Below are 17,017 nucleotides of genomic sequence, written 5' to 3' on the forward strand. Positions count from 1 at the left end.
GTTTACTTCTAATTCACATTGCTGATAACAGATTTAACAAGATTTGAAATATCAGAGTCAGACACAAAAAAGTGGTGACATTTTCCGTGAGAAGATATGAATTAAAAGGTATACTGTGCTATGATTTATATATCTGGGGATGTTAATTCCTAGGGATGGTGGTAATTCTACTTGTAAGAGGGAAGCCAGTGACTTAATTTGAATTTTCATTAGGGTACCCCTAAAAAATTGAGCTCATGGAAGAAGAAACAGGGTTATGAGAGATGTACTGATACACGTATATTGTGTTCACCTTTGAAATGTGTATGCCTAGTTTTCAATTGGATTGAGTAAAGACAATAATGAGAATTGTAAGAGAGTACTTCTGTAAACTTCTTTTCTCCTTAAGCATTTATGAAATATACTTGCTAGACTGATATGCATCCAATTATAAATCTCAGAAACTAAGTACTGGGCATTCAATTATGGCACCCATTATAATTATTATTATAATAGTTATTATTGTAAAGTAGTATTCCACTCTTCTTACATTTGCTTTCTCTAGACAATAAACTTATTTTTCACTAAAAGAACAACAGCTGACAAATAATGTATATGTAAATATATGAAGGAAGAATATAATTACATTTTGAAATAAAACATATAGATGTTATAAACTGGATCTTTTTTTTCCTCTCTCCACTTCCTTAGTGAGTTCCCATTAGGTGCTCAAAACAGTAATTTTTACATACATAGCAGCTATCTTTTCCACGTCCAACTAAACATTTAGACACAGCTCTTAAATTTATTGATATGACTACCAGAGACTGGAAATAACTTTTACAGCATTATAATCACTGTATAATGACTTCTTGTTTGCTTAGACATTCTGGGGCAACTGTTGCCAAATGTTTTGTCTGACAGATATTCACCCAAAAATGACAACAAAAAATATCTAATAAGTGTCAGCAGCTGGTAGAAGTTTAATAGAGTAGCAATTAGCACATATTCTGGCCTTATGTAAAATAAACTAATTAGAAGAAAATTTGGAAAATTTACCAAAGGTGGGCCTTGATTCTCCATTAGAGCTTCCTGTTTATTTGCTATAATTAGAATTTTCTAGACATGAAAAAATCATAGTATTTTGTCATGTCTAGAAAAGATAATATTCTTTTATTTAATATCTAGAAAAATATAATATGCTTTTTTCTAGTTATACACAAAAGCTAATTATACTAATATCCAAAGTCTGATTAGAGAAAGGAAAAGACATTTTATTATTTAAGTATTGTACTGTTTAAAATTAGATTAAATTTTAAAGCATGTCTCTAAATATTGATATCTAAAAATCCAATCAAAACTCATGACTAAGAAATAATCTTGTTTTCTTTTCCCCCTTCTTAAAAAAGTCTCACTCTCCCTTTTTAACAAAGGAAACAGTATATTGGTATTCTAAATTTTATTTTGTTTGTCTAATGGATTTCTAAAGTGAGATAATTCATGTTGGACTTTCCCTTATTTATGCCCTTTATCCCTTTAAATATCATTTACACAAATTGAGAGAATAAACCGGAAGATTTCATCCTAGTAGAATTTATAGATTTAAATAGATTGTACTTACGTCTCCTATATTAACCAAATTAAAGGCTCCACACAGATGTATCCTAAGAGAAGTTGGGTCTATGAAGCTGCTTAAATGATTTTTATAGTGACATTGAGTCATGAGCCAAATGGTGACCGGATAACATGCTAATTTTACTCCTGTAAATGGGGACACATGAAATGAGACTCACAGACTTGGAAGAAAGAATGGAGAGAATGTCATCACAGGCACTGAGTCTTCTAATATAAATGGTATGATTGCTTTTAAAACAGAAGGAAAATACTTCCTATCTATCATTTATAAATGCAATTCCATGACTTCCCAATTGTTACTTTATAAAATAACATTAAATTTGTTAAAAATTCTTGAGTAGTTTACTATGTGCTTAGGGCTTGGTCTATACATTAGTGTTTCTGAAACATTTTGGTCTCAGATATCCATTATATTCTCAAAAATTATTGAGAACGCCAATGAGATTTTGTATATATGGTTATATGTGCCAACATTTACTACATGAGAAATTAAGACTGAAAATTTTAAATATTTATTAATTGACTTAAAATATAAATAACAAGCCCATTACATGTTTCCATAAATAATATATTTTTAGTGAAATAAAATATATTTTCCAAAGCCAGAAAAAAGTGACAAGAATGGCATTATTTTACATTATGAAATTCTCTGGCTTAGTTTTGCAAATGTCTGGGTTAATAAAAGACATCTGGTTTCTCATATCTGCTTCTGCATTCAATCTGTCTCAATATGTTGTTTTAGTTGAAGTATATGAAGAAAATCTGGCATCACACAGATTTCTCAGTTGGAAAAGTGAGGAGAACTTTAATAGCTTTTTCAGATAATTGTCGATTTTTAAATTTTGCATTGGGGAATCTAAAAACCATATCAATATGCTTCCCATACTGCTTTATTAAAATCTATTGTCTACTTTGCACTTTAAATGGATCTTTTGACCACATATATGTTTTAAAAAATATCAAGCATCTGTCATTTGGAAAAATGTTGGTTCACTGGGTTACGCAAAATTGTCATTATACAATATTTCATTTGTTAGTAATGTCATCTATCTCATCAGAAAAGTTTTTAAGAATTGGGAAACTGACAAGTTCACAAGAGCAGGTAACATATTTTCCGAAATTGTAATTTTTGTTTGAAAGTTCAGCTTTTATCATTGGCAACAGATACAGTTGGATTTTGCCTCTTTTGAAGTGACAAGTTCACTCTGTTCATTTTCAAGAAAGTCTCTGCCAAATACCCAAGTTTGAAAATCCACAGTTTGCTTGTCAGTTCTTCTTTCAAGTAAAAATTGTGATTCATGAGAAAAGTTGCAAATTCAGCTCTTGACCCAAGCAGTGATACAAGTACTTTCCTTAAGACAACCATGAAGTTGGTACCTGCTTCAGTGATGTACCAGTTCATCACACAGAATATTAAAAAGACCCCTACTCAAGGGTGGAGATTGTATATATTTTTAATATATTAATATATCTTTACTGTTTGATCATGTACATTCTTAAGTAAATCTTGCATTTTAAAAATATTAACTCTGAGTGTGTGGTGGTGAAGAATACCAGGCTTACTAGCAGAGTTTGCTGCTGCTGACTTGATTCATGCTAAGGTGTCAGCAGTTTTCCCCACTCACTATGGTTCTGCATCATTACTGTGAATGAACGTCAGTCAGTTAAGTGAAAAAGACAAATGGCATCAGTATTATTATGAAAATTATTTTGAACTTGTGAATCCACTGGAAGTATCTCAGGGAATGACTGAAAGGGTTTGTGGGACATGCAGGAGTTGGGGGACCAAATTTTGAGAACTGCTGATCTACACAGCAACAGAAAGCTGTCCAACCAACACTACAGATTACAGAAGGGAACCCTTTAGTAAAGAACTTAACTAAGCAAGTTTTTGATTGCTAAAATATTTTGGAAATATCAGCTATTTCCTTGCTAAGCACTATCTTTTTTTCTTTTCCTGTATAAGGATATTACTTATTTATCTAATTCAGGCTTATGAAGACTCTAGTAACTTTTTCTAAAAACAACCCCTCAGTCTCACATATCAGAGGGTTTCAAACTAAGTCTCAGGAGCTCAGAACAGGGTGCCAGAACTTGAGGCTACTTTAATTCCCCCTTTTTCTTGAATGGATTTATTTCCCCATGACACTTTGGAGTGAGTGACAGTAAAGAAATCAAGAACAGCACTCTATTAATAGCAACAATTTGAAAATTTCCACAAAAGTCTCCTCTGCTAAAGCATAATTATAATTCCTGCACTCGATTATGACACTGCATACTTTGGAATACCATTTACTATAATGGGACCCTTATTGTTATAAGATTTTGGATGGTGTCCTATCAAAAGTACACTTTAAAAAAGCAATCTCATACACTGAGTTGTAACACACAGTGATGCCGACACCTATTAATGCTGCCAGGTCAAAACCTCTTTTGTTCTAAATCCAAGGCACTGACTTTTTTTAATGACAAAGTATTGGCAGAATGAATTTTGCCTAACATGAGGAAAAAACAGCCAGTCTTTGATGGTTTTTCACAGTAACTTTTTGACTAATACTACTAGAAATACTAACCCATCTACATTTGTTGGGGGGAGGTCTTCACATCGTCCCTGATCTTCAGTGTATAATAAAAATTCTCAAGTTCAAGAATTTCCAACATTTGATACTAACGATTATTCTGTTTTCCCTCTATTCATCAAGTCATCTCTGATCTCCAGTCATGTGATAATTGTGATCCTTATGCCTTCATTTAAGATTATATATATATTTCCTTAAATGACATGGGCATATCTTCATATTGTTTTTGTAAATTCATGACCTAGTTCATTGTATTATTACTTAACTTCTTCTCTCTTCCTTTAGCCAGATTCAAATCCTTTTTGTTTTCTTTCCACAGTACTTAACAAATCAAAACTTTGTAATGAGAAATTTGAGCCTAAAAATGTTAAAAAGCCAGAAACACAGGCTACCTTGCTTGAGGAAACATTTACAGTATCTAATTAGGCAGCAAGTGACCTCAAAGCTACTCATGAATTTCTTTGTTCCTTTCTAGCTGACCTGTTTACCATTCCTAAAAGCAGCAATTTATTGTTTTGCACTTCTTAACTCTTATTTCATCTTCTCACTCTCCACAGAAAATCTTGCCTATTGATTTTATGGAGAATGTCAAGGTCATCCTACATAAATTCCTTCAGTTTCTCTTTCTTTATCATCACATCAAAACTACCATCTCTTTATCTGAGTCCTTTTGCCAACACGAATACTCGACTAGTGCCCTAATATTGTTCCTTGAATCCTCCCTTGCCCTCCTGCCTTTTCTCTACTTCGCCAATGCCTATAAAGTTGCTTACATTTTACCTGTTATAAAATATATTTCATCTTTTAACTCTGTATGTTCTTACAACACTCACCTTTTACTTTCATTTATTCGTAAACTTACAAGAGGTAGATACTAATTTTCCTGCATCCTTTACATTAGCAGTACCCAACCTTTTTGGCACCTTTTTAGTTTTGTAGAAGACAATTTTTCCACAGACCAGTGTGGGGGTTAGGGGGAGAGATGGTTTCGGGACGGTTCAAGCACATAACAATTATTATGCACTTTATTTCTATTATTATTACATTGTGATATATAATGAAAGAATTGTAAAACTCATCATAATGCAGAATCAGTGGTAGCTCTGAGCTTGTTTTTCTACAGGTAGACTGTCCCATCTAGGGGTGATAGGAGTCAGTGACACCTAAAGCATATTGCTTATGTCCAGTCTACTCCATAATCTTGTTTTGGTTACTGTCACTTTGGTAACACGAGTCTTGGGAAGGGGCTGTGCAGCTTGGTTCCAAACAGGTCACAGACTGCTACTAGTCTGTGGCCCGGGGGTTGAGAATCTCTTCTTTACATTGCTTTATTTTAATTCCTCTGAAGTTTAACTTACATATCTATCAATTTACCAGAACTAATCACAAAATTACAGATTAATCACAAAATTCAATGGGCTTTCATAATAATCATCTACATTAAATTACATATAACATTTTACATTGTTATTCCTCTCTCCTTGAAACCTCTTTCTCCCTTGGCTCTGATTGTGATTGTACTCTTGATTCCCTCATAGTCTCCTTATAGTTCTTCTTGCTCTTTCCCTCCCTTATCTATTAAATAGTAGTTATTCTCTTTTTTTTTGTTCTTTATATTCGTTTGGTAATTGCATTTGTCCCAATTGTCTTAATTTTCAACTGTGTATAGATGGCTATGAAATCTATAATTTGGGGGCAACATATTTTTTTGAAGCGTAGCTTGGGAATTTTTACTGCCTATTGGGTATTCCCCCATGGATGTCCTTAAAAACTCAAATTCATTAAGTTCAAATGGAATTGGTTTCCTGCATCTCTACCTCTACTCCCAAAGCTATTTATTATCCTCATCATTTTGGCTCAGACAGTAAAGAATTTGCTTGCAATGCAGAAGACCCGGGTTCAGTCCTTGGGTTGGGAAGATTCCCTGAAGAAGAGGATGTCAACCCATTCCAGTATTCTAGCCTAGAAAATTCCACAGACAGAGGAGCCTGATAGGCTACAGTCCATGGGATCGCAGAGTTGGACACAACTGAATGACTGAACTGAACTGAACTTCCATCTCACTAGTTCTTCCCATTCAATCAATTCTCAAACCTCCTTATTTTAATTTTATCCATTCACTGTTTCTTAAATATTCTTCATTTCCATTCTTTCTTTGGTCACTCCCTTTATCGTTTCTCTTGACTATTGCAATTACAGGCTAACTACTTAGTTATCTAAACTTATTCTTCTCCAACTTACCCTTTACACTATCACCAGAATTAACTTTCTAAAACATAAAATACTCAAAAATCTTCAGTGGTTCCTAGGAACCCACAAAATATAGTTTTAGGTTTTTTGCATGGCCCTCTGAAATTTGCAGCCAGCCTAATTTACTTGCTTTTTTCTCCTATACTACCTCTCCCAAGCATACAAATTTAGATCACAGTAAACACTTGCAATATCGTTGGTGTTCTCTTACTGGTCTTCCCAAGCTGTCTTCTCAACCTGGAGTGACCTTCTCTCCCAATGACAAAATCCTCCTCATCTTTCAAGCCTAGTTTATAAGCCACCCCACTTCCCCATCTCCAGATATTATATAATGAATAATTTTATTATAATATTTATTTGGCTATGGACTGAAGTAACAACACACACATGGAAGCATTAATTATCTTCATGGTGCTCTTCTTATATATTCTTTGAACTCTGAGTCCTTTGAGTCCCTCAGAATGCTTGGCACAAGATTTTGTATATTGTTCTTATATCTGCCAAAAGTATATTGTAGATTTATTTTTAATTATCTTACTCTAGATCTTAATTGTTAAAGTAAAATTGTCAAGGTTATACCACTGTCAATGGTAAAGGCAGCTCAGAAAGCACGTTTCTTTATTCGTATTTATTTCATTTCCTTGTCTCACAATACTTTTCATCAATATAAAGAGATGAACTGTTATTTCCTCTAATATGCTTTTTCTTCTGTGTATTCTTAATTATGACAAGATTCTTAAAAATAAGAGCAGCAAAAAGCACTCCAGAATTGCAAGTAATCTATTCTATTTTCACTTTATGGAAGGCTACTTCTTTTTACATTATTTTATATAAAATATATCAGTTCAGTTCAGTTCAGTCGCTTAGTCATGTCCGACTCTTTGCGACCCCATGAAGTGCAGCACGTCAGGCCTCCCTGTCCATCACCAACCCCCGGAGTTTACCCAAACCCATGTCCATCGAGTCAGTGATGCCATCCAAACATCTCATCCTCTGTCGTCCCCTTCTCCTCCCGCCCCTAATCCTTCCCAGCATTAGGGTCTTTTCCAATGAGTCAACTCTTCGCATGAGGTGGCCAAAGTATTGGAGTTTCAGCCTCAACATCAGTCCTTCCAATGAACACCCAGGACTGATCTCCTTTAGGATGGATTGATTGGATCTCCTTGCAGTCCAAGGGACTCTCAAGAGTCTTCTCCAACACCACAGTTCAAAAGCATCAATTCTTAGGTGCTCAGCTTTCTTCACCATCCAATTCTCACATCCATACATGACCACTGGAAAAACCATAGCCTTAACTAGATGGACTTTTGTTGGCAAAGTAATTTCTCTGCTTTAAAATATGCTATCTAGGTTGGCCATAACCTTCTAAGTAAATGATGGGCAAACAGTGGAAACAGTGTCAGACTTTATTTTTTGGGGCTCCAAAATCACTGCTGATGGTGATTGCAGCCATGAAATTGAAAGACGCTTACTCCTTGGAAGGAAGGTTATGACCAACCTAGATAGCATATTGAAAAGCAGAGACATTACTTTGACAACAAAGGTCCATCTAGTCAAGGCTATGGTGTTTCCAGTAGTCACGTATGGATGTGAGAGTTGGACTATAAAGAAAGCTGAGTGCCATAGAATTGATGCTTTTAAACTGTGGTGTTGGAGAAGACTCTTGAGAGTCCCTTGGACTGCAAGGAGATCCAACCAGTCCATCCTAAAGGAGATCAGTCCTGGGTGTTCATTGGAAGGACTGATGTTGAGGCTGAAGCTCCAATACTTCGGCCACCTCATGCGAAGAGTTGACTCACTGGAAAAGACCCTAATGCTAGGAAGGATTGGGGGCGGGAGGAGAAGGGGACGACAGAGGATGAGATGGTTGGATGGCATCACCGACTCGATGGACATGGGTTTGGGTAAACTCTGGGAGTTGGTGATGGACAGGGAGGCCTGGCGTGCTGCGATTCATGGGGTGGCAAAGAGTCAGACACGACTGAGCGACTGAACTGAACTGAAGTAAATTACTGCATGGAATGATTTGTTCTGTCCTTTTGTTAAGGTTTTTGACATCATTTAATATTTCAATAGGTTTATAAGTCATTTCTTAGCTGATCTTTGAGACATCCCTGCTGAGATAGTCAATTAGCTGAAGAAGTACTGCCGGTTGGCAAGTGACAAGTAATATGACTTGCACATTACAGACGAAGAAACTAAAGCAGAGAGAGGTTAATCGACTTGCCCGTATCTTACACAGTGAGTGGTAGTACTGATGTCAGAATGGGGCCCTGGAGTTATTCACGTCAAAACCACAAAAGCATCAACAGTCTGGTGCTGGTGCTGTTCTTTATTATATAATACTCTCTAAAGCCTTTGTTTAATATCCTTTTCTGGCTCTTTATGAGTCCAAAGAGGAAATATACTTTTAAAGTCTGTACCTTCTCATTAAACTAAGACTATTTTTCTACATTAAATAAATATTTAGCTTTTGAAAGGATGTTTGAACATCAACACATTTCTTCTCAAAATAACTCATTATTAACTTTTCCATCTGATCAAATCAATCTCAGTAATATTGTCTGTTCTGTTCCAAGTTGTAACTATGACCATAACAAAACAGATATTGTTTACTAATTATTTATCAATAATAATAACAAAAATATCAAATATTTGCCAGAAAGGTCACTAAGACATTTATGTGAATTGCATAAATTTATCAACAAGTGTATCAAATAGGAATGCTCATTAACTCAGTTTTAAAGATAGAATAATAAAGGTTTAGAAACACTGTTATGAAACTGACAGGTGATTTAACCAGTTACAAAACCAATTGCCATTTTCCAACATTCATTTTGGAGCACACTATACTTAATTTTTTATTGATGGCTTGCCATCAGCATTTATTTTAAATATGTAAGCAGTTCACATACTGTGTTGAGACTTACTATGTAGGGTGATATTTTATTGACATCCCTATAGAACCCAACTTTTTAATATTATCATCAGATACTCATCATATTCATTGACACTGCAATTCACTTCTTGATTTCTATATTTTTTTTCTGCAAACATTTTGCATTCCCACTTCCACATATCTGGTCTACTTATCCATGTGATGGTCTTTATCTTCAGACATCTTGCTGTAGTGGCTATTCAGCGCTGTGACAGTAAAAGCACATTCACTAGGGGACAGGAGTTTGAGAAGGACTTAGAAAGTTGTTTGACAGCTGAAAATGCCTCTGAAATATGAATAAAAATCTACAAAACTGTGATAAAAACTTGTTTAATTGATATTTCCAACTAATATTACTACAACTCATCAATGGTAATGTTACTTTCATATAGTTATCTATAATTATATAGAATATGAGATTTGGTCACCTCTAACAAAAATAAGGATGATTTTTAGTTTGTATTGGAGTATAGCAGATTAACAAAGTTGTGATAGTTTCGGGTGAACAGTGAAAGAACTCAGCCATACATACACATGTATCCATTCTCCCTCAAACTCTCCTCCCATCCAGATCACTTCATAACCCTGAGCAGAGTCCCATGTGCTATACAGTATATCCTCGCTGGTTATCCATTTAAAATACAGCAGTGTGTACATGTCCATCTGAGACTCCCTAACTATCCTTCCCCATATAGTACCTGCCCCCTCAGCAACCATAAATTCATTCTCTTAAGTCTGTGAGTCTCTTAATGTTTTTAAAGTTCATTTGCATCATTTCTTTTTAGATTCTACTTTCAAGGGATGTCATATTACTCCTTCTCTGTCTGACTTACTTCACTCAGTATGACAGTCTCTAGATCTACCCAGGTTGCTGCTAATGGCATTATTTCATTCTTTTGAATGGCTAATATTCCACTGTATATATATGTGTGCGTGCACGTGTGTGTGTGTCATATCTTCTTATCCATTCCTCTGTCGATGGGCATTTAGGTTGATTCCATGCCTTGGCTATTGTAAACAGTGTGGCAATGAATACTGGGGTGCATTTATCCTTTGGGGCCATGTTTTTCTCCCACATATTTTAATGCATTTGATAACATTTAGGGTGAAGCTTCTAAAAGTACAATTACCTAGGACTGAGAAGGGTTTAAAAGCGGCCCTGCACACACTGAACTAGAAGTGACTTCACTAGGATGCTGAGGCAGAGATGCTGGCCCTGGAGAGTGACAGAGTAAGTGTGCATTAGAGAGAGCTTTCCTATATAGGAAAGTCAGGGATTATTATTGAGTGGGGAGCATGAAGGCAGGGGACTCTATAATGAGAATCCTAGGATTGCTTCCAAATTTCTAATTTGATAAATGACAGGATAGTATTCTTTGGTGAATATTGAAGTCTGCCTGCCAATGCAGGAGGCTCAAGTTGACAGGGGTTCAATCCCTGTGTTGGGAAGATCCCCTGGAGTAGGAAATGGTAACCTGCTCCAGTATTCTTGCTTGGAAAATTCCACAGACTGAGGAGCCTAGTGGGTTGCAGTCCATAGGGTAGTAAAGAGTCAGACGAGACTGAGTGACTGAACACACACAAAGGAACAGCAGTCAAAGTCTGAGAGTGGAACTTCAGCTTATCACAATGCCACATTTAAAGCAAACTTATCATTCTTTTCCCTTCTGAATGAATGAAAATGCATTAATTAAAAGCACACATATTCACACAAATGCTAATATCTGCTCTTTTACAATCATGTACTTTCTGCATAGTGTCTATCTATTCCAGTTGAAGTAGTGCTTGAATACTTCAATATGCCTCTTTTCTGCCAAAAAGAAAACTGTTTTTATGACTGTGTTTCAACATATTTTAAATATATGCATAATCACTGCCAATTTATCTGCTTTGCAGATACTAGTTTCCTATACAATATTCAATAGCTCCCTTTATTGAAAATGTCATCGCTCAGAATTATGATTAATGTTTTTCCCTTTTATTATATGTCTGAATGTTAGGGTTATTGATTAATCTCTTTATTAATGGAATTATCTTCAGCACAATGTTTAATACTCTTCTTATTACATGTTATCTTGAAAATTTTTCATACATTTACTTTAAATGGGATTTTCAGATTTTTCAGGCATTTTGAAATCAGTAGGATAGGCTTCAGTGAGAAAATGAAATGCTGAAGGACAATGTAAATTAAACAAACTTAAGCAGTTAAAAAAGCCATTTTTTATCTAGCCATTGAAAAATACATATTAATATTTATATAATGTATATAAATCAACAGTTTCCAGAGAGATAACTGAACAAAATACCTTAAAATATGAATTAAAGAATGTTGTAAAACTTGTATATGAATAAAGTAAGACAGTTTTTATAAGCTTAGACGATAAATAATAAGTGCATTTTTGCATAGGAGAGAAGTCGTTACCTGGGAAACCTCATGACATTTTGTAGATTATCAAAATCGCTTTCCGATTATTCTATCAACTGTATTATTAGCATTGGAAGTTACAATTATGACTGTATTTCATTAACAGGAACACTGAAGAAACTATTTAAGGTGCTAAAGATTGGTTTTAACAAAGAAAACCGATAAAGATATTACAGTGAACTGAGGAATTAAAAAAATCTCAAAGTAGAGAAGTTTAATTGACTACAGTATAGATAACTTGAAGGTAGAGAGCTTCTGTTTTTCTTGTTTGTCCTCCAAATTTCCAAAGTTTTATATGCGCAGTGCAGGTACTAGGCACATATTTAACAAATGAAAAGTACTGAATTCATTACCTTGTGGTACAAATTAGGATTTCTTTTGTACTGACGTAAGTAGAAGATTTTAATTTCAGCATTATGATTTATTAATGTCTTTACTTGGCTTCCCTGGTGGCTCAGGGGTAAAGATTCTTCCTGCAATGTGGGAGCTGCAGGAGATGTGGGTTCGATTCCTAGGTTGGAAAGATCCCCTGAAGGAGGGCATGGCAATCCATTCCAGTATTCTTGCCGGGGAAATCCCATGCACAGAGGAGCCTGGCAGGCTACAGTGCATAGGATCGCAAAGAGTTGGACATGACTGAAGTGACTTAGGATGCATATAATGTCTTTATTTAATTTCCAGTTTTGTGTCAACCAAACTTATTTGCATGACAATTAGAGAACTTCGTGTTTACCTTATCTTCCAGTATTTCACTTTTACATATCAGTTCATTAATTCACGATTCTGATATTTTTATAGCACAACAAAGACTACAGAAACAGAACAAGCCAAAGAACTCTAAATAAAGCAGATTTCAGGTATGAAGTTAGAGCCATGCTTAGTCATACTTGCATTTAAGTACTTCATCTAAAGAGAGACCTGCAGTCCTGCTACATGTATTAATCACCCAGGGTGACTTTTAAACTTATCAGTGGCTGGCCCCTCTATCGTATCTGATTTTAGTCTAGATGATAATAATTATTTGATCAAGAATTTTATTTTACTGGCTGTAAAGTTATGCACGCAAGCACACACACACACACTCACAAAATCACTAGTACATTTAAAAACTGTGAGACAGAATTAATTATATAACTATTGAATTTAAATGTCATTTACCAACTTATTAAAGTGCAAGGAAGCAGGTAAAATAAGTTAAAAATAAGACTTCTATTTTTTTTAATTTAGTTTTACAGTCTTATAGAAATCTTTATGAAATTAATGTAAAATTATGGTACACAAAAATCTCTTTGCTGTGTTTATTTTCTTGTCTGTGGCAATGCAAACAATAGAAGTTAACCTGGGATTTAAATTAAGGAAAATATATTGTATTAAGTTTAGACGTTGTCTAACTTGCCATTATATTTTTTTCAAACAAATACATTTTTCTTCTCTTCCCCCTCTTCCCATCTCCCGTTAAGGTATGACAGCTCTAACCTCCCCCTGCCTCCCATCCTCTCCACACACATTTTGTTGCCTCTGATACTTATCTCCTCTACTCTATGTGTTTTTTTACTTACTGCTACACAATAATTTAAAAATAAAAGATGGTAAATGCAGGAAGAGGTGTTTCAAGAAGGAAGTAAATTGTCCTCACACATTTTTAACACAGAAATACAATTTTTCAAAAATGAATTACAAAACAGCAAAATTTTAAAAAAATTATTTGTAACTAAAGCTTGCTGATAATATTATCATCCCTCTTAAAGAAGCAAGAGTGATAAGGCACAGAAGGAATGTGGTGTTGAGGGCAATGAAAATAAGCAGTTATAGCAAACTATTATATGCTGCATTCAATGGATTCAGAAGATAGAGGCTTGAGTGCTGTCATTATTTCTTGTCTGCTGTTTGATGCCAGGCGAAATATTTAATTTCACTGGACTTCAGTTTTTATGCCTCTAAAATGTGAGTTCCCAGGCTAAGAAAATATTTCAAATCTTTTTTATGTCTAAAAGTCACTGACTTTAGTGTCTGTATCCTCTTTAAAGGCTACATTTTCACAAAGGTAGCATTCTTGTAAAATGCCTTTGTGGAAAGGAAAAGCTATATTTAGAAAGTCCACTCTGTGTCCAGGGTGTTCTCAAGTCATGCTGCTATTTATAACCAGGTGCAGGCCAGTAGGACAACACATCTGCTTTAACTAATAACCGCCCAGGTTTCTTAGAATGAAAGATAAGCTTTTCATTATTCTAAGTGTTGACCTTAGAAAGTATTGAAAGCAAGAATTGTTTTAATTTACTTCCTGAATTGTCCAGTTACATGGACTGATATGAAATGTGATTTAAAAGGTTGCATGTAAGTTTGAACATATAGCTCCTGTTTCACCACAGACCTCTTAACAGACAAACGTATGCAACCATCTTGAGTTTCTGCACGGGAGTGCTCTGTATAGTTTTTTTCCCTTATAAATTTCATGCCAATTTACTCCATTTCTAAAGGCAGGTAGACATTCTTACATTTCTCTAAGAACTTATTTTCATTTCTATGAATCTTTATTTTACTTTAATACTGATGACTTCACCAAATTCATAGACATTTGATAGAGTGAAAAACAAAATGCATAATTAGGGGAAAATAAAAAAATCTCAAATAGAAAATAAGATATTATGCTGTTAATAACAGAAATCAACACAAATAGACTGAAAAGTTGACCACAATTTTTACAATGGTATAAATGAGCTTTTTAACTTTGCAATTCGCCAAGGAAAAGGATTACCTAACTTAGGGATCTTTTCCTCTGATTTTGTATTTTTTAACAATCTCAAAAATTATACAAAATTTAAAAAGGCAATAAAAACAATTTATTTCCCAAACCATTTGAGAATAGCTGCCAACACAATGCAATGTCTCCCCCAAATCCTCTAGTCTTTCCTACAAACATATATTCAGTATATTCAAATATAATCATAGAAATCAGGAAATTAACACTGACTCATTACTACATGCCCGTCTAATGTTGAGTCCCCTTTCCGTTTTGTCAGTTGTCCCAGTCAAGCCATTCATAATAAAGTGATCAGCCCAGAATAACACATTGCATTTAGTTGGCCTGTCTCTTTAGTATTAATCTCAAAAATTTTCTCAGGCTTCCACTAAATTTCATTAACTAGAAAATTTTAATGACTATAAATCAGTTATTTTATAAGATTTAGTTTGTATTTATCTCATTGGATTCAAGATATGTGTAATGGCAGGAATACACAGTGGTGAAGCTCTTGTTCTTCTAACTGAATCCTATCAAACAATTTTGGCAAACTTTTAACTTGTAACCTTACTGGAATATTATTTTACTCATCTGAGTAAGGGGTATCAGTCAGTCTTCTCCATTGAAAAGTTATTTTTTTCTCCTTCAATATTAATAATTTTGTGGTAAATTACTTTGTAATTATCTAAATATCCTGTTCCTCATCAAACATAATTTGATCCTCTTTCTCTTTTGTCACTTGATCCTGTTTCATCTCATTGGTGAGTTGCATGATAATTAGTACTGAATCTGATCTCCTTTTATCTCAGCAAATACACCAGCCTGTTGTTCAGTCACTAAGTCATGTCTGACTCTTTGCAACCCCGTGAACTGGAGCCTGCCAGACTTCTCTGTCTTTGGGATTTCCCAGGCAAGAATACTGGAGTGGGTTGCCATTTCCTCCTCAAGGGGATATTCCCCACCGAGGAATCAAACCTGCGTCTCCTGCACTGGCAGCTTATTCTTTACTGCTGTGCCCCCAGCTTGGTGTCTCTTAAAGGACTGAATACCATCTGCAACAGAATCAACTGAGGTACTTGCTAAAATTCAGATCCATGGACCCTGTCATATCTGTTCAGAAGTTCTGTAGCGGGTAATGGGTATTTGGAAAAGACCTTAGCTAATTCTCTTTCATGAATTAAATATTGATACTGAAACTATGTCTAATCACTCAAAGTTCACAGTTTAAAACACATAGGTCTCATCAATTACAGTTCTTTTTTGTTTTAGCTTTATCAATTCACATTTGCTATTTAACCAACCTGTAAACTGCTACATGTGTGAACAGTCTCCAAAGTAAAATGTATCTATCTTTTGCAAAAATATCTTCTATCAAACAACTCTCCAAAATGAAATGTAAACACCACCTATGATCTCTGTTGGGAGGATTCTTACCAATTTTCATAATCTTCCAGGTTTTAGGGAATAGCAAGTGCAAAAGCCCTAATACTGGGAAGGCCATTGCAGAAGGAAATTCTGGGTGTGGTTATGTGAGACAATAGTAGCAGTAGATGAATTTGCTGGGTAGGGCAGGAGAAATACTGAATAAAGGAAGTAAACAGGTAAAAATAGTTAAGTTTCTATTCTAAGAGTCATGGTAACAGGTTTTGAGAAATAATATGATATGGTTTTTGCTTTTTAAAGATTATTCTGGCTATTTTACTGGTTAAAGACTATAACGATTGGGATAAGGGGGAAGCAGGGAGATTGTTGAAGAGGCTACCTATTGGATTAGATGAGGCTAGTAGTGATGGCTTGGAGTAAGGTGAAGATGGCAATAGTAAGGTGAGAGGTAGATAGATTCAGACTGTATTTTCAAGTTAGAGCTGACAAGGATTTCTAATAAACTGGATGTAGGAATTGTGGGAAAATGAGAGTTTAAGGATGGATCTAACATTTTTGGCCTGAACAACTGGATGAGTTATGGGGGGAAACTAGAGTGCAGTGGGTGGATCAAAGCAAAATATTTTGCTTTATTTGCTAAGTTTGAAATGTCTATTGTGCATAGAATAGATGCACATGTGCATGCGAAATTGAAATTAGGAGTCTGGAGGCTGGGTGAATGGTTAGGCCTAGAAGTATGAATTTGGGATTCACAGTCACCTTCTCATTAATGTAATGGAACTAGAGTAAAACTTATAAATAGTGACGGTAGGTGGACAGTGATAAGGGCTGGGAATGATCATTAGGGCATTTTAACAGACATTGAGGAGTAGGATGTTCAGTCACTAAGTCATGTCCAACTCTTTACGACCCCATGGACTACAGCTTGCCAGGCTTCCCAGTCCTTCACTATCTCCTGGAATATGCTCAAACTCACGTCTATTGAGTTAGTGATTATCTAACCATCTCATCCTCTGTCACCCCTTTTTCCTTTTGCCCTCAGTCTTTCCCAGCATCAGGGTTTTTTCTAATGAGTCAGCTCTTTGCAT

The 17,017-nt window shown here is 35.1% G+C and overlaps 1 protein-coding gene across 4 annotated transcripts in view; it reads right to left on the reverse strand.

Moving 5' to 3' along the window:
* PKIA (cAMP-dependent protein kinase inhibitor alpha) overlaps positions 1-17,017 on the reverse strand; it is a 98,337-nt gene that overhangs the window by 13,800 nt on the left and 67,520 nt on the right. The window contains exon 3 of one of the 4 annotated variants that reach the window (XR_014057521.1): positions 13,084-13,145. The exons of 2 other annotated variants lie outside the window; for them this stretch is intronic. The gene's annotated coding sequence lies outside the window, so the exon portion shown is untranslated. Of the gene's footprint in view, positions 1-1,600; positions 1,646-13,083; positions 13,146-17,017 lie in introns of those variants that run through there. One more of the 4 variants, XM_081503776.1, reaches the window with a different exon arrangement.

Source organism: Giraffa tippelskirchi, chromosome 6 (genome assembly GCF_054371585.1).
Source record: "Giraffa tippelskirchi isolate mGirTip1 chromosome 6, T2T-mGirTip1v1.2.pri, whole genome shotgun sequence".
NCBI lineage: Eukaryota > Metazoa > Chordata > Mammalia > Artiodactyla > Giraffidae > Giraffa > Giraffa tippelskirchi.